This window comes from Lathyrus oleraceus, chromosome 2 (assembly GCF_024323335.1).
Source record: "Lathyrus oleraceus cultivar Zhongwan6 chromosome 2, CAAS_Psat_ZW6_1.0, whole genome shotgun sequence".
NCBI classification, from domain to species: Eukaryota; Viridiplantae; Streptophyta; class Magnoliopsida; order Fabales; family Fabaceae; genus Lathyrus; species Lathyrus oleraceus.
In genome coordinates this window covers 202,576,781-202,592,892 of record NC_066580.1, presented here as the reverse complement: position 1 = coordinate 202,592,892, position 16,112 = coordinate 202,576,781, and positions in this window count along the sequence as shown.

Below are 16,112 nucleotides of genomic sequence, written 5' to 3'. Positions count from 1 at the left end.
CACAACACAATCAGGGGAATGGACAAAGAATAATTTTGGAGGAGAAGTCCTTTGAGACCAACTTTGAATTTTAGCATTCTAAAGGCATGAGGCCTAGTTGCTCTTCAACAAATTTAGCATTCTAAAGGCATGAGGCCTAAATGCTCTTGAACTCCTTTAAGCATAGGTAAGTACTAATTCTAAGTCCTTTCTCCTTTTGCAATGGTTTACGCAAAACAAATACAAAGCAAAACAAAATAGCAATATATATACACAATAATGGACTCAAGTGAGCAAAAGAAAAATGACATAAACATAAAATATGTGCTCAAGTGAGCAAAGTGAAAATCAATATGAATAATGAGCAAGAAATAAATGACATTAAAAGTAAATGGCAAGAAACTAAATGCTCAAATTAAAGTTAGTAATTAGTGGAGGTTATGTTAGCTTGTCAAAAGACAATGTATCGCTATGTTAAGCAATCGTAAGTGGACTAATGTAGTAGTCACACCTATCTGAGGCTGGTCAATAAAAATATAGGCAAATAACACAAGTTAGAGATCATGACTAGTAAGCCAAGCTCCATAAACTTGCCATGCCAAAGCAAAAGGGGAAGGGCCTCTTATCGTCTTTAGGTTATTTGCTTGACCAAGAAGCAACCTATCTTGGACACAAAACAACTCACTTGATCATGGATCAAGTTGCGTTTGGTTTGGATCAAAGAAGGTTAAACCTCTCATTTGTCAAGACCAAGCATAAGAACTTAACTCATTGGCCATTGATGGAAAGAAAGGGATGAAGATGAAAGGGAGGGAAAGAGAATACATCAATCCATTCCAATTGATCAAATATGGATGAAACCAACATCAATCAATACCAAACAGAAAAGAAATGAAGATTACAAGTCAACAATAATTTTTTGGTATTTTTTTGAATTAAAATAAAATGCAAATAAATAATAAACAAATAAGGTCAAACCTCAAATTCAATTCAAATCAACTTCAACAAGTCCAATTAAACTCTCGTAGGTTCAACATAGTCAAACAAGCTTTGACTAATTTTCTCACCAATTTTTGAAATCAGAAAGTATTAAAAAACAATTAAAAACACTAAAAAATAACACAATATGAACTAAAATCTCAAATAAATCTCAAATCAAATAAGAAATTGATGAGACTATTTTTCATTGACTTTTCAGGATCCATAGATGCTATGAAAATATTTTTGGATTTTTCAAAAGTCAGAAAGTATTTTAAAATGAATTAAAACTATTAAAAACCAAATAATTCACAAAAAATATTAAATGAAGTCACAAAAATAATTAAAAATCAAAATATGAAACTAGATTTTTCAAGAAAATTTTTGGAATTGGTCTCATATTTTTATGACTTCAAATAAATTTTTTATGAATTTTTGAAAATCAAATGAATTAACTGAAAATAAAAGAAAATGAATTAAATGGAAAAAACCAAGCCGCGTGATGCACTTCATTAATTGACGTGACATCAATGGAGTGTCCAGATCTGAGGGCGCATGGTGTGACCAAGTCAAACACGCTGCATATGGCCATAAATGAAGTATGCACAATGAATGCACACGATTAAAACGTGAGAACCAAATCCAAGGGCTGTGAAGGTGCACACACGGTGATGGTGGTGGAAACACCATCTTCTCCGGTGGACCAACCAATTCCGGCCACCAGTTGCAGACAATTTTTTTTAACCAAAATAAAAAATAAGGACATGGAAATGAAGCTTGTGTAATGGAGATCATCACTGTATCCATGGATCTTCCTCACTCTTCCTATATTGAGAGAAACGTGAAGTGGAAGATCATGGTGTTTAAAATGAAAGTGCGTGAAATGGAAAATTGAAACCACCATTGGCTTGCCTCAAGTGTGAGGACTTCAGAAAACCACACAAACACAAGAATACTACATTGAAATGAGAGTTCTAGATCCAAAAAGTTTGAAGGTATACCTTTGAATTGAAGCTCTTCAGGCCACGAAACCTTCAAGATCTTGGTTCCTCTTTGCTTTAGGGATGCAATGGAAGTGAAAGTCTAAGGAATTAAGCTTTGAAGATCAGCTAATGATGCTAAATTTCAAGCTCGAAAGTGAGAAAATTTGATCAAATTCCTTTGATATGGCTATGGTTTCAATGCTGCAGCAATTCAGATCTCCAAAAGGTTGATGAATGAATGAGAATGAGCAGTTATTTATAGCTGAAATTGGATGTGCATCATGCTTCCCCCGTGTGCATGAGATTTGAACTTTGCTTGCATGGGCCTATGCAAGCGTGTAACAGGCCCAAAGATGAATGAAACATTTTGCTGATACCACATGGAATGGATTTGGACGTGTACATGAAAGGGAATCAACTTGTATACCAAGTTACATCATGAAATGCCAAAATGCACATAAATGAAGAGTTCTTTGTAACTCCCAAATGGTAATTCCAAAAGAGCATTGTGAGTAATGGTTGGAAATTGATGAAAACTGGCTGTGAAAATTCAGGTACAAAACATGTTTAAGTCACATTTGAAAAATTTCACCAAAAGCAAGCCTAATTAAACCCCTCTTTTTTCATGATGCAAGCTTCAAATGGAAAAACCTCTAGCACCAAAGTTGTAGATCTTTTCAAGATGATCAATTTATACTCAAAGTTTGCATCATTTGGATTTTCTATGACAAAGTTATGGGCATTTGAAGTTGGGTACTTTTTCAAACTCAATGAATTAGGTCCAATATGACCTATAATGTTTTGTATTATCACATGTGTTTCTTTTATGATTTTGAAATTTTGTCCAACATAACATTTGAAGTAGACATCTCAATATTTCCAATACATTTGGTATCACCTCAAGCCCTTTGGGTTATATTGATCAAATTTGCAAATTGAGACACTTGGGATACATATATGATGATTAGGAGCTTTGTGGACCATTGGCATGCTTGGTAGTCTCAAACCACTCACACAAGTCCCAACCCTAGGGTTAAGGAGCCAAACATGCTATGATCCTTGAGGCAATGCACTTGTGCAATAACATGATGCCATGAGGGAGCTTAGGGTCAAAATTAGGGTCTTACAGATGCCCCTATTTAAGGTCATTCTATCCGGAGATATGAAGGTTAAAATCTTCGTCTCGACGAGGTAGAATGGGCTTAAATAATAACAAAGAGACGAATTTTGGTCCTAACAGACCTCATGATGCAAATGTATGCATGCAAAATAAAATTTTCATGGTGAATAACTGCCACAAAGGAAAAGAAATCAGGAGAAACTGAAAAATCCATAGGAGTAACACACTCACTATGGAGACAGAGACTCTGGGGAAAATAAGGTAAAAGTGCATGAGTAGGTCACGACTTGAAAACTTGTTGGGAGACACAAAGGGATTCCACGAAAATAAATCGATGGAAAGACTTGAGCTGACGCAAAGATGCATGTATTGGGGCATATGCCAATACAGCAAAACTATCCACGAAGGATACATCAGATAAAAATTCGGACTCAGACGAGGATGTCCACAAAGGACTCAGCTGAGGAAGAAACAACGAGGTATTACTGGCTACTGGGTAATAAACTCAAAGAGAGACATGTTATCAAAACACCGGTTACTAGGTGACAAAACAACACGCTCAAGGAGAAATAATATCTAAGACCGATATAAGGGTGATAGATATCAATCATCCGAAACATATGAGGAGGACCCAAAAGGCAAATCTCAACTCAGGAAAAATCTGACTCCACAGGGGACAAAAAGTCATAATAGGGAGCAGAAGGAAGAAACACCAGGGATACCGGTTACTGGGCATATAATAGGTGACCAATCAGGCGTGAATTGGGAACATATCCAAGACACTCATCATCCGAAAGGAGGGCTGAAAAAGAAAACTCGACTTACAGGATGGACATTCGATTCCGTAAGGAAATACAAATCTTACTCGACTGAGGAAGAAAAAGACTTCAACTTAAGAGTGCATGAGACATATTATCTATTACCGTCATAACATAGATAACATACTCGCATGGAAGATTCTCAACAACCGGTTACTGGGTTAATGAAGGATAAATCGACCGGAAAGGAAGGACATCGGGATACCAGTTACTGGGTATAAAATGATGACCAATCAGAAGGAGAAACAATTATTACCAAACAAGGGTAAATGAAAGATGACTCACAAAGGGATGAATTTCCTGACAAAAGCAATTTATCCAGGAGATATATCTCCGGTTACTGGGTGATATACTCAAAAACGAAGGAATACCAATACCGGGTATTGCGTAAAGATAACCAACAACGAGGGGATTACATCTACCGGTTACTGGGTAGAAAACCACAGAAATAGGACTTACAACTACTGGTTACTAGGTAGAAGGCTACGAGGTCCGCTGGGGAAAGGATGAACAATTACTGGTTACTGAGCAATTGAACAACAAAACCATAGGGAACTGCAGGGGATAACAAAAAGGAAGTCAATCCAGGAACAGAATAGAAAGACACAATCAAACAAGACTTAATCCGATGAGGATATAACTCAGGGGAGTAATTTTGTCTCAATACACACTTGGGGAGGAAATTGAAACAATAATCATCCACGGGGACACAACTCGATGGGGAATAAGGAAGGAAAGATAGACACTTTCTGCCTACGGGGCTGACTCTATATGGAGAGATCAGACACAAGCATCTGCTTGGGGAAGAATATTTCGCCAATAGCAGGAGATAATAATCAAAGATATATGACAAAGAAATGCAATCATGAATATCTGAATGCTATGATTAGGCATGTATATGCATGATTTGTGTATGATTAATGCTGACGAACAAACATATCTTACACAAACAAATCCGAGAATCACAAACGGACACCCGACACAACATCTCAACAAGAAGGGCGAAGCCTACTGGAGAACTCAGTTTGGGGAACAACCCGAGCAGGATGAAAATAAATCATCAGGGAGATCAAACCCTAACCCAAAGCTACATCTCACTGAGGATACAAAGAAGATGTATTCAGGAGCAGCGAAAGAAGATGACCAAACAGAGAACTCAAACTCTGGTGGGGATTATCTATGGAAGAAGAATAAACACGGGAAGACGTCGACCACAGCTGGGGATAGGCAGAGTCAAAGTTTCCAATTGTAAGAAACAATACTCTGCACAGAAGGAGTCTTCCAGGGGTAAACAATCCTGACAAAAGGAAGATGCAAAAGATCTGCCGGGGAATTTCCATCAACTCTCTCGGGGACAGGTGGTTGAATAACAGTAAGATCCACCGGAGAAGAAACTCTACTGGGGTAGCTTATCAAGGGACGATATGAAACTCTATGGGGAACAACCATCAAACAGATGCACATCAATCAAAACACTCCATTCTATCTGCTGGAGAGGAAACTCTGCTGAAGGGAGAAATATCATTTTGCTCCACTGGGGAATGAAATAAACACATCTTCAACACCAGCTCTCAATGCTAGAAGAAATCCTCAAACTCAAAGGAGATACCAACATCAAACTCGGATCAGGCAACCCTACTAGGGACAAGCTGCAAATGTTCCCAAAGGAACTACCCCTGGCGGAGGAAATTGGAAATGAATCCTTCGTCAACAAACGACATGCCGGGGATGAAAATGGAGACAAGTCCTCCATCCATTGCTCTAGGCAACTTCCTACTGAGGAGACAATTATCTGGAAAGATAGCTCTGCAGGGAACACGTGCTTACTCTGCTGGGGACTTCTACTCATGCTGGGAAAAGACAAACCTCCTCGTGAGTAGAATAGCATATCAACTTTTATCAATCTATAAGGGATTTTAAGTCAGTCCGCACAAGGGATGACAACCATATAATTGATAAAACACAAATGCTAATGCCTGATACAGAGGGATACACGTCTCTAAAAGATCAAGGCAAGAACTGGAACCAAAGGGATCATCCACAGATCATCCAAACAACCAAATCAGGGATTGCTAAGACTCCACGGGGGAAACTAGCATGTATACACAACAAACTACCCGAGAATGCATTAGAGGAACATCCAAAAATCTGCTAGGGGAAAGCAATCCAAAAGATAGATCAATCCACTGCCACCAAGGAGAATTTTTCATACCAGACCCTCTGGGAAGCTGATGATATACTATTCTTTCTGCGCTCGACAGGGAGATAACTTGAATACTGGTGAAGAGGATATAAGGATGCCAGAATATGAACCAATGACTTACCTTTTGGTGATCATACTATCCTTGGGAAAGCACTGAGGATATCCCACTTATCCTTTAAGTCATTGTGAATGTTCATTTTGTTTAAAACAGTTTATAAAAACTTTATTTGTTTAAAACAATGGTATTCATCAATTGAAAACATGCAAACATTGGTTAAACAGAAGCAAATAAGAGTGCAAAGAATTGGATAAAGGCTCAAATTTATTTAATAGAATGGTAGTCTGCAAATGGCGAAACTCCATGGATCTTTACAAATTTGAAATTGGTGATATAAAATGGAAAAAGGGCTACATTGAACATAATGACCATTTCTCCACCAACTCTGAATCCATTGTATTCGAAACTTCAGTTGATGATGACTGAGCGAGAATCTTTGACAGATGATAGTTGTAGAACAAAGTCTTGTCATGATGCAGTTACTTGCCAAATCCCTAATTTTTGCCTAGATTGCCCAAAGGTGAGGTACTCAATCTAGTAGGATATATTTATTCATCATTTTTTTTCATGTCTCTAACTTTTTCCTGGATCGCCCTTTCGGGCTTTCAATCCACCGAGACCCTCATTTTTGCCTAAGCTGCCCTTTCGGGTTTTCAACTTAGCGAGCTATTCTATTTTTTTTATTTTTTAGGCGAAGTATTTCTTGACTGCATCTGAATTCACAGGACGAGTGAAATCCTCCCCATCCATAGTTGTGAGCAATAAAGCACCGCCTGAAAAGGCTCTCTTAACAACGTATGGACCTTCATAGTTTGGAGTCCACTTGCCCCTGGAATCGGGCGCGAAAGACAAGGCTTTCTTGAGCACGAGGTCACCTTCTCGAAACACACAAGGCTTGACCTTCTTATAAAAAGGCTTTTTTCATCCTCTGCTGATACAACTGACCATGGCACATGGCAGTTAATCTTTTCTCTTCAATCAAATTCAGCTGGTCATAACGACTCTGAACCCATTCAGCCTCAATAAACTTGGCTTCCATCAAGACTCTCATTGATGGAATCTCGACCTCTACGGGAAGTACAACCTCCATGCCATATACAAGAGAGAAAGGGGTTTCCCCTGTTAAAGTGCGAACAGATGTACGATAGCCATGCAAAGAAAATGGAAGCATCTCATACCAATCTTTCCAATGGATATACTATTGGCATATGAGTTGGTTTTTGATAAACTTCACAACCACCTGCCTGGTCACATTTGCATACGATGCCGCTTCAACCCACTTGGTGAAGTAATCAATGGCTACGAGAATAAAACGGTGACCGTTTGACGCCTTAGGTTCAATCATACCAATCATGTCAATTCCCCACATGGAGAAAGGCCAGGGTGAGGAAATAACATTCAGAAGTGTCGGGGGAATATGAATCTTGTCCGCATAAATCTGACACTTGTGGCATTTCTTCACGTATTTGCGGCAGTCAGACTCCATTGTCAGCCAATAGTAGCCTGCTCTCAACACCTCCTTAGCCATAGTATATCCATTGGAATGAGTACCAAATGAACCTTCATGGACTTCGGTCATCAACAGGTCTGCTTCGTGTCTATCCACGCATCTGAGCAGAACCATGTCAAATTTTTTCTTGTAAAACACATTACCATTAAGGTAGAAACTGCCAGATAATCTCCTCAAAGTCTTCTTATCTTTAACACATGCTCCAGGCGGGTAAATCTAACTTTGGAGAAAACATTTGATATCATAATACCACGAATTATCATTTTTCACTTCTTCAACCGCAAACACATGAACTGGTCTATCCAAGCGCATCACAATAATATTTGGGACTTCATTCCAATAATTGACAGCAATCATTGAAGCAAGCGTAACGAGAGCATCCACCATTCAATTCTCATCTCGAAGAATATGATGGAAGTCCACCTTAGTAAAGAAAGTTGAAATACTCCTTGCATAATTTCTATATGGGATGAGGCCAGGCTAATTCGTCTCCCATTCACCCTTAATCTGATTGACAACAAGGGCCAAATCACCATAAACATCAAGATGTTTGATCCTAAGATCAATACATTCTTCCAAACCCATAATACACGCCTCATACTTCGTCATATTATTCGTGCGTTTGAAAGTTAGCCTTGCTGTAAAAGGAAAATGTGTGCCTTGAGGAGTAATAATCACTGCCCCAATACCATTTCCATACTGATTTACAGCACCATCAAACACCATACCCCATCGGGAACCAGGCTCTGGCCCTTCATCGAGCGTAGGCTCATCAAAATCTTTCATCTTCAAATATAGAATCTCCTCATCAGGGAAGTCGTGTTGCACAGACTGATAATCTTCAATCGGTTGATGCACCAAATGGTCAGCCAAGATACTACCTCTAATAACTTTCTGAGCTCGATACTCAATGTCATACTCAGACAACAACATCTGGCAACGAGAAATCCTCCCAGTTAAAGCAGGCTTCTCACAGATATACTTGATCAGATCCATTTTGGATATCAAACAAGTTGTATGATTCAACATATACTGGCGTAAACGCTTAGCAGCGCAGGCCAAAGCACAACATGTCTTCTCAATCATTGAGTACCGAGACTCACTGTCAATGAACTTCTTACTCAAGTAGTATATTGCATATTCTTTCTTCCCTGATTCATCTTGGTGACCAAGGACACAACCCATGGAATCATCAAGCACAGTCAAGTACATAATCAAAGGTCTCCCTTCAACAGGAGGAGACAGAATCGGAGGCTCGGAAAGATACTCTTTGATACTATCGAAGGCCTTTTGGCAATCCTCGGTCCAATCATGACGATGATCTTTTCGGAGGAGCTTAAATATAGGCGCACATGTGGTAGTCATGTGGGATATAAATCTCGAAATGTAATTCAAGAGGCCAAGAAAACCTCGGACTTGCTTCTCAATTTTGGGCGCAGGCATCTCTTGTATTGCTTTGACCTTGGCAGGATCAACCTCAATACCTCTCTCGCTGACAATAAAGCCCAATAACTTGTCGGAACGGACTCTAAATGTACACTTGCTCGGATTCAAACGGAGTTTGTACTTCCTCAAACGCTGGAAAAGCTTCAACAAGTGCTCCACATGTTCAACTTCCGTTTTTGACTTCGCAATCATATCATCAACATACACCTCGATATCCTTGTGCATCATATCATGAAACAAGGTAGTCATAACACGTTGATACGTGGCTCCGGCGTTCTTCAAATCGAAGGGCATCACTCGATAACAGAATGTTCCCCAAGGTGTGATGAATGTTGTCTTCTCCATATCCTCGGGTGCCATTTTAATCTGGTTATAACCGGAATATCCGTCCATAAATGAAAAGACGTTGAATTTAGCTGTATTATCTACCAACATATCAATGTGTGGTAGAGGAAAATCATCTTTCGGACTAGCTTTATTCAAGTCATGGTAATCCACACACATTCGGTTTTTTCCATCTTTCTTAGGCACATGCACAATATTGGTCACCCATTGAGGATATGTAGAAGTCACCAGAAACCCCACATCAATTTGCTTCTGAACTTCTTCTTTAATCTTCACTGCCATATCAGGATGAGTTCTTCTGAGCTTCTGCTTCACAGGCACACACTCATGCTTCAATGACAAGAAATGTTGCACGATATTAGTATCTAGACCAGGCATGTCTTCATATGACCAGGCAAAAACGTCGATATATTCTCGTAGAAACTCAATCAACCCCTTCTTAACAGATTCTTCAAGGAGTGCCCCAATCTTCACTTCTCGAATGCAGTTTTCAGACCCCAAGTTGACTGTTTCCAGATTCTCAAGATGTGGCTGAATGATCTTCTTCTCGTGCTCAAGTAGACGGGTAATCTCATCAGGAATCTCTTCAACATCATCTTCTTCTGCCTCAAATACAGGGAACTTAAAGTTGGGAGATGGCGTTGGATCATTATGTTCAATGGGTTTGATTAACCTGTATAATGATTTTGAGTATAAAAGAGATTTCAGAATTCAAACAAGGCAAATCATTATGTAGATGAAAAGATTGATTTTATTCTCTTTTTAGGGTTTTATGGTGATCACCAATTTCATGCAAAAAGCAAAAAGCAAAAATAGTTTAGGAAAAACAAACATTTAACATGCGATATTTGAATGAATATCATTGTATTAATCAAATTATGCCAACAATGTCTTCACTTCTCCTTTTGGCATGGGAGAAGGGTTTTTAAACAAAATGAACACATTACGTTGACTAATGGATAACTGTTGGAACATCAACAGTGACCCAATTATTGCAGATTCCTCCAGGTATGAAAAAGTTGCCAAGGTTTTCCTCTTCATCTTCTCCAACTATGGCAGCAGCTTCCCGATCTTCAACGGTGTGGATGAAACCTCCACTCTGGAACAACCCAAGATCATTGGAAACACCAAAAGAGTATCCTATACCATCCCAGGACTTGTTGTCTTCCATTTTTATCATTTTCCCCAAACCTGTAGTTGCACCATGCTCAATGGCCAACTTCGCATCATTATAGGAGATAAATGAAGAAAGTCCTTTCCTAGAAGGCTCAGCAATAGACAAGGCTTGGAACAGAGTCCCAACCTCATCCTTAGCATCAATATAGGAGAAGGAAGATAAATGGCTGACCAAGAGAGCCTTCTCTCCGCTATCACCACCAATTTTTTGTTCTTCACGAACTTCAACTTTTGGTGCAGGGTGGATGTCATGGCGCCTGCCTCGTGAATCCATGGTCTACCAAGCAAACAGCTGTATGATGGATGGATATCCATGACCTGGAAGGTGATCCGGAACTCACTAGGTCCAATCTTGATTGGGAGTTCTAATTCGCCAATCACAGTTTTACGCGATCCATCAAAAGCTTTCACTACCACTCCACTCTGCCTCATGGGAGGCCCCTGATATTAAAGTTTGGCAAGAGTAGATTTTGGCAATACATTAAGTGATGACCCTGTGTCCACCAACACATTGGACATGGCACCGTCTTTACAGTTCATGGATATATGTAAAGCCAAATTGTGGTCTTTTCCCTCCTTGGGAAGATCAGGATCACAGAAGCTCAAATTGTTGCAGGCAGTTATATTCGCACCAATGCTATCAAACTGCTCAATTGTGACATCGTGATCCACGTATGTGTCGCAACCTGAAAAATACAGTGCGCGAAAAAACAACTGGCGAAAGAAAATGACAGAAGAGTTTCCACAGTGCGTTATTCATCCCAAAGGAGGGAAAGGGAACGCTCGAAGTAAACCTGAAAAAGGAAAGGACAAGACGGGGTCTCGCAACAAAATCTTGGGTTCGGGAGTCGGTTATGCGAAGGGAAGGTATTAGCACCCCTACGCATCCGTAGTACTCTACGGGATCCACTTTTGTGGTTTTTGTCTAAAGGGTGTGGGTTTATCTAATGTGTTATTTACTAAAAAAAAGGGGTTAAATGAAAATGACTCGCGCGGATGTCGCATCCACTGCATACGTATCTCATCTGAATATGAGAATCAGAGTCTTCGTAGCTCGGCTACCTAGGGGTTAAGGGTAATTGTGCTCGCTAAGACATGTCGTCTTATGCCTACGTATCTCATATGGCCTGAGAATCAGAGCAAAACGTAGTTCGGCTAACTATGGGGTTATGGATTGGGTTTTGGACGAACGACGTCACTACGCAATCTACCGGATGCTCGACCTTTGGAGACTTACTCGCCTGTAGTAGAAGGAGTTAACGTGTTGCTTTGGGTTTTAGGGTTTGGGATGCTCAAGGGTAAAAAGGAAGTCCTTGACGAAGGAACCGCGCTACCTGCAGGGATACGAACACATACAAAACAAACATGTATAAAGTAAATGTGCCAACAAGGGGCTTAGAAGTAAATAAACAAAAGAAAAAAAATGCCTCCTATCGAGGTCTTCCAGCTAAGAAAGTGATAAAATGCGGAAAAGAGGTAAAAGTACCACACGGATAAAGATCCGAAGTAACAACAATTAAAGGAGTAAGAAACCCAGGGATCTCCCAAGCTAATGCCATCAAAGAAAGGTGAGTCAGTACAGGTAATCGGAATGAACCTCCAGGGGGTATCCCACAAATAAAGTGGGAAAACCACGCAAACCATCTCTGCAAGAGTCTGTGAGCCCTCACAAAAACTCAACAAAACGGTTAGTGAAACACGATAAACATTTTTTTCATGGATAACAGTATGGTTTCAGAAACCTCAAACCCTGTGGCATACATTTCAGAAATCATGTGATTAAACATTCAAGGCATAAGTTTCACCCATTCATGCATAATTAAACCAGTGGGCAAAAACATAATGAAATTCATCCATCATACCTCATACATTTAGATGATCCAAATTAAGAGCATAAAATCATGGGAATGAGGCAAACCTGATGGGAGAGACCGGTTGAAATCAAATGGCACGGCTGGGTTTGCAAGACAATGTTAGGGTTTGCGTGAGATGAAAGTGTGTGAGTCAGATTGAATTTTTCAGAGCTACCTGGGGGTTGCTCTGAGTTCTCTGTCAGGTTTCTCTCCAGGTTTTGTCAAGGGTTTTGTTTCAAGGAAACCTCAGAGTATTTTGCTTCTCTTCCTTTTTCTGTCTGATCTCCCTCTTTTATAACCTGATTTTCATGGCTTTGTGGGCTCAAATGAGAGAGGTCCAAGTCCAAGTTTTTTCTATTATATTTTTTATTATTATTATTTTTATTTATTTATTTATTAATTTTTTTTTTCGTTTTATTTTATTTTATTTTATTTATTTATATTCGTTTTTTTTTTCGTTTATTTTTTTAAGTTTCTTGGATCTAATTCTGATTGACATGATGAAATGCAATATGAAATGCTAAATGAATAAATGAATGAGGAGGGAAAATTTTGGGGTGTTACAGCTGCCCCTATTCAATCATCAGCTAACCCGAGTAGGATGAAAGCGAACAACTTATCAGACAAACGGGGTGAGCTGTGATTGAATAGCAAAGACATACCAAAAATTTGCGCTCCAAGAACACCATAAAGACGCGGAAATACACCGCGCTGTTTATTTTTCTTCCGATCCTCTGGATGGATCTGAATCAGTCTTCTGGCTTAATCTGGAGTTTCGATCCTCTGGCTGAACCTATACTCAATTTAGTCCTCTGGTTGGATATTAATTTTGATCCTCGGGCTGGATACGATTTTGATCTTCTGGCTAGATCTTCTTCTTTTCGATTCTCTGGCTGAATCTATTTCCTTTGATTCTCTGGCTGAATCTACTTCGATCTTCTAGCTAGATCTGAATTATTGCGATTTTTGATCTTCTGGCTAGATCTTCTTTGTTTCGATTCTCTAGCTGAATCTACTTCGATCTTCTGGCTAGATCTGGATTGTTTTGATGATAAATTCCCATCATTAGGATCCCGCATCTGAGGCATGCGCTGGTTGACCCTCTTTTGAAATCTACACCCAACCTTCATATTAGATATGCAGCTTCGAGAATATTCCACTTTTGGGCTTCGTACATATTCTTCGGGCTAGAACATGTTGTAACGACTCCTCAATTAGACTTGGGCTTGCTGGGGAAATAAAGCTTGTAGGCGACTTCACTGGGGAATCTTCAAATTGAGCCTCAGGCTGGCTTACTGGAACACGATTCTCAGGCTGAATCTTCAAAATGAACCTCAGGCCGGATCACTGGAACACGATTCTCAGGCTGAATCTTCGAAATGACCCTCAGGCTGGATCACTGGAAAACGATTCTCAGGCTGAATCTTCAAAACGACCCTCAGGCTGGATCACTCACGCTTGATCCTCTGGCTGGATCTCATGACCTTGGTTGTAAAGTAATTCTTCAGTCTGCTTGGAAGAACCTGTTTATCAGCTTATGTGTATGCTTGATATGATATGCATGCAAATGCAAATGTTATGCATGGTGTAAAAAGAAATCTGATAGGGGAAGCAAACTCCGGTAGGGAGCAGATCGCTGTATCAATCCTTGAATGCTCTGTAGGGAATGATCCGTCTGCCGGGTCCAATGAGCCACCAAAAATAAATTGGCTGCTTGAAAAGTTGACCTTGCGGGGGGAGTATCAACTATGGAAACTTTGTTCGGCGAGGCTCTGTGAGGAGAGTCTGTGGGGAAAACACTTCCTGGAGAAATGTCGTAGGAAACGACCTTTGTTGGGGATATGAACTTGCTAATCGCCCTCAAGCTGGGGATTAACAAATCTGTTAAAAATAATCTGCTGGGGAATGAGATGAACACTGGGAACACCACCCTCTCATCTGTTGGTTATGCAACTACTCCGCTGTTGCTAGGAAGATACAGTCTGACACTGTCAACTCCGCTGGGGATATATAGTCTGGATACTGTCAACTCTGCTGGGGAACATGCTCTGCTGAGGAGAGACTTTGTCAACCGCTTAGGGATGAGGATTCATGACTTGGCATCCGGTTCCTGTGACCTGCAACCAAATATACACGTATGCCTCGGGGGAATTACTCGGTTTGAATTCACCGTCCGGGATTAAGCACATTCAAAGAAATTTTAAATGTTTTCCTGTGCAAATCATCTGCAAAAGCCACCATTATGTTCATATGCAATATGTTTTATCAAAAATTCAGACATTTTTGCAAACAAACTGATAAATGAAAAATAAAGAGGCTCTTTAACTGAATTATTCGACTCTTACTGGGGAGAAAATTTGTGCCAGGAATAGGCGAGGGTATCAGGAAGATGATCCCTGAAAAGAGGTGATCGCTATAAAAAGAGAAATGTCCTAATGGCAATGGGGATACGGGGTCCCACCGAGTTTCGACTCTGCTATGGCTCGTATGTCCTCAAGACGCTCTGCTCATCTTGCTTTCTGAAGTGGATGATTAGTCGATCTTTAACCTTCGAAGATTGTCGGATTGAATGAAACGGTGATATAACACTGATGAACTCAGATCACAGTCATTCGCTTATTCCCTAACTTTTTCCTGGATCGCCCCCTTTTCGGGTTTTCAATCCACCGGGATACCCATTTTTGCCTGAGCCGCCCTTTTGGGTTTACGACTCACCGGGTGTACTCTTTTTTTATATCCCTAATTTTTGCCCGAACCTCTTTATTCTTTTTTTTTTCTTTGGTTCGTCGGGATGCCCTTTTTTTGCCTGGACTATTCTTTTTATCGTCCAACGGGTCTATTTCATGCGAAGTATTTTTTTTTAACTGCGTCTGAGTTAATAGGGGACGGGAATCCTTCGCCATCCATGGTTGTTAGCATCAAAGCTCTGCCATAGAAAATCCTTTTAACCACGTACGGACCCTCATAGTTCGGTGTCCATTTGCCCCTGTGATCTGTGTTGGGAGGAAGAAATCTTTTGAGTACCAATTCACCGACTTGATACCCCCGAGGGCGCACTTTCTGACCAAATGCTTTCTTCATTCGTCTCTGACCGAGATACGTCAATTTTGGGTACGTAGTTCCAGCATAGCACCTTAATCATCGAAGACAAGGTAAACAAAGCATCAGCAAATTGGTTTTATTCAAAAGAAAGTCAACAATCTTCTCGTGTAGTCTCTGTAAGGAGCCAAATGAGGCTGCGGTGTATACCATTTCCCGTTGGTTTGATTGATGACCAAAGCTGAATCCCCGTATACATCCAGGGTTTTAATCTGTATATTGACGGCTTCCTCAAGTCTTAGAATACAAGCTTCGTATTCGGCTTCATTGTTGGGCCAGGGAAAAGTTATTATGGCACCAAATGGCATATGAACCCCCTTCCGGTGTGATCAACACTACACCAACTCCGCGACCATTGACGTGGACTGCCCCATCAAACATCATAACCCATTTAGATTCAGGGTCAGGCCCCTCCTCCGGGAGTGGTTCCTCTCAATCTTTCGATTTGAGAAACATGATGTCCTCATCAGGAAAGTCAAACCTCATAGGTTGGTAATCATCAATCGGTTGCTCTGCAAGATAGTCTGACAAGAGACTTCCCTTG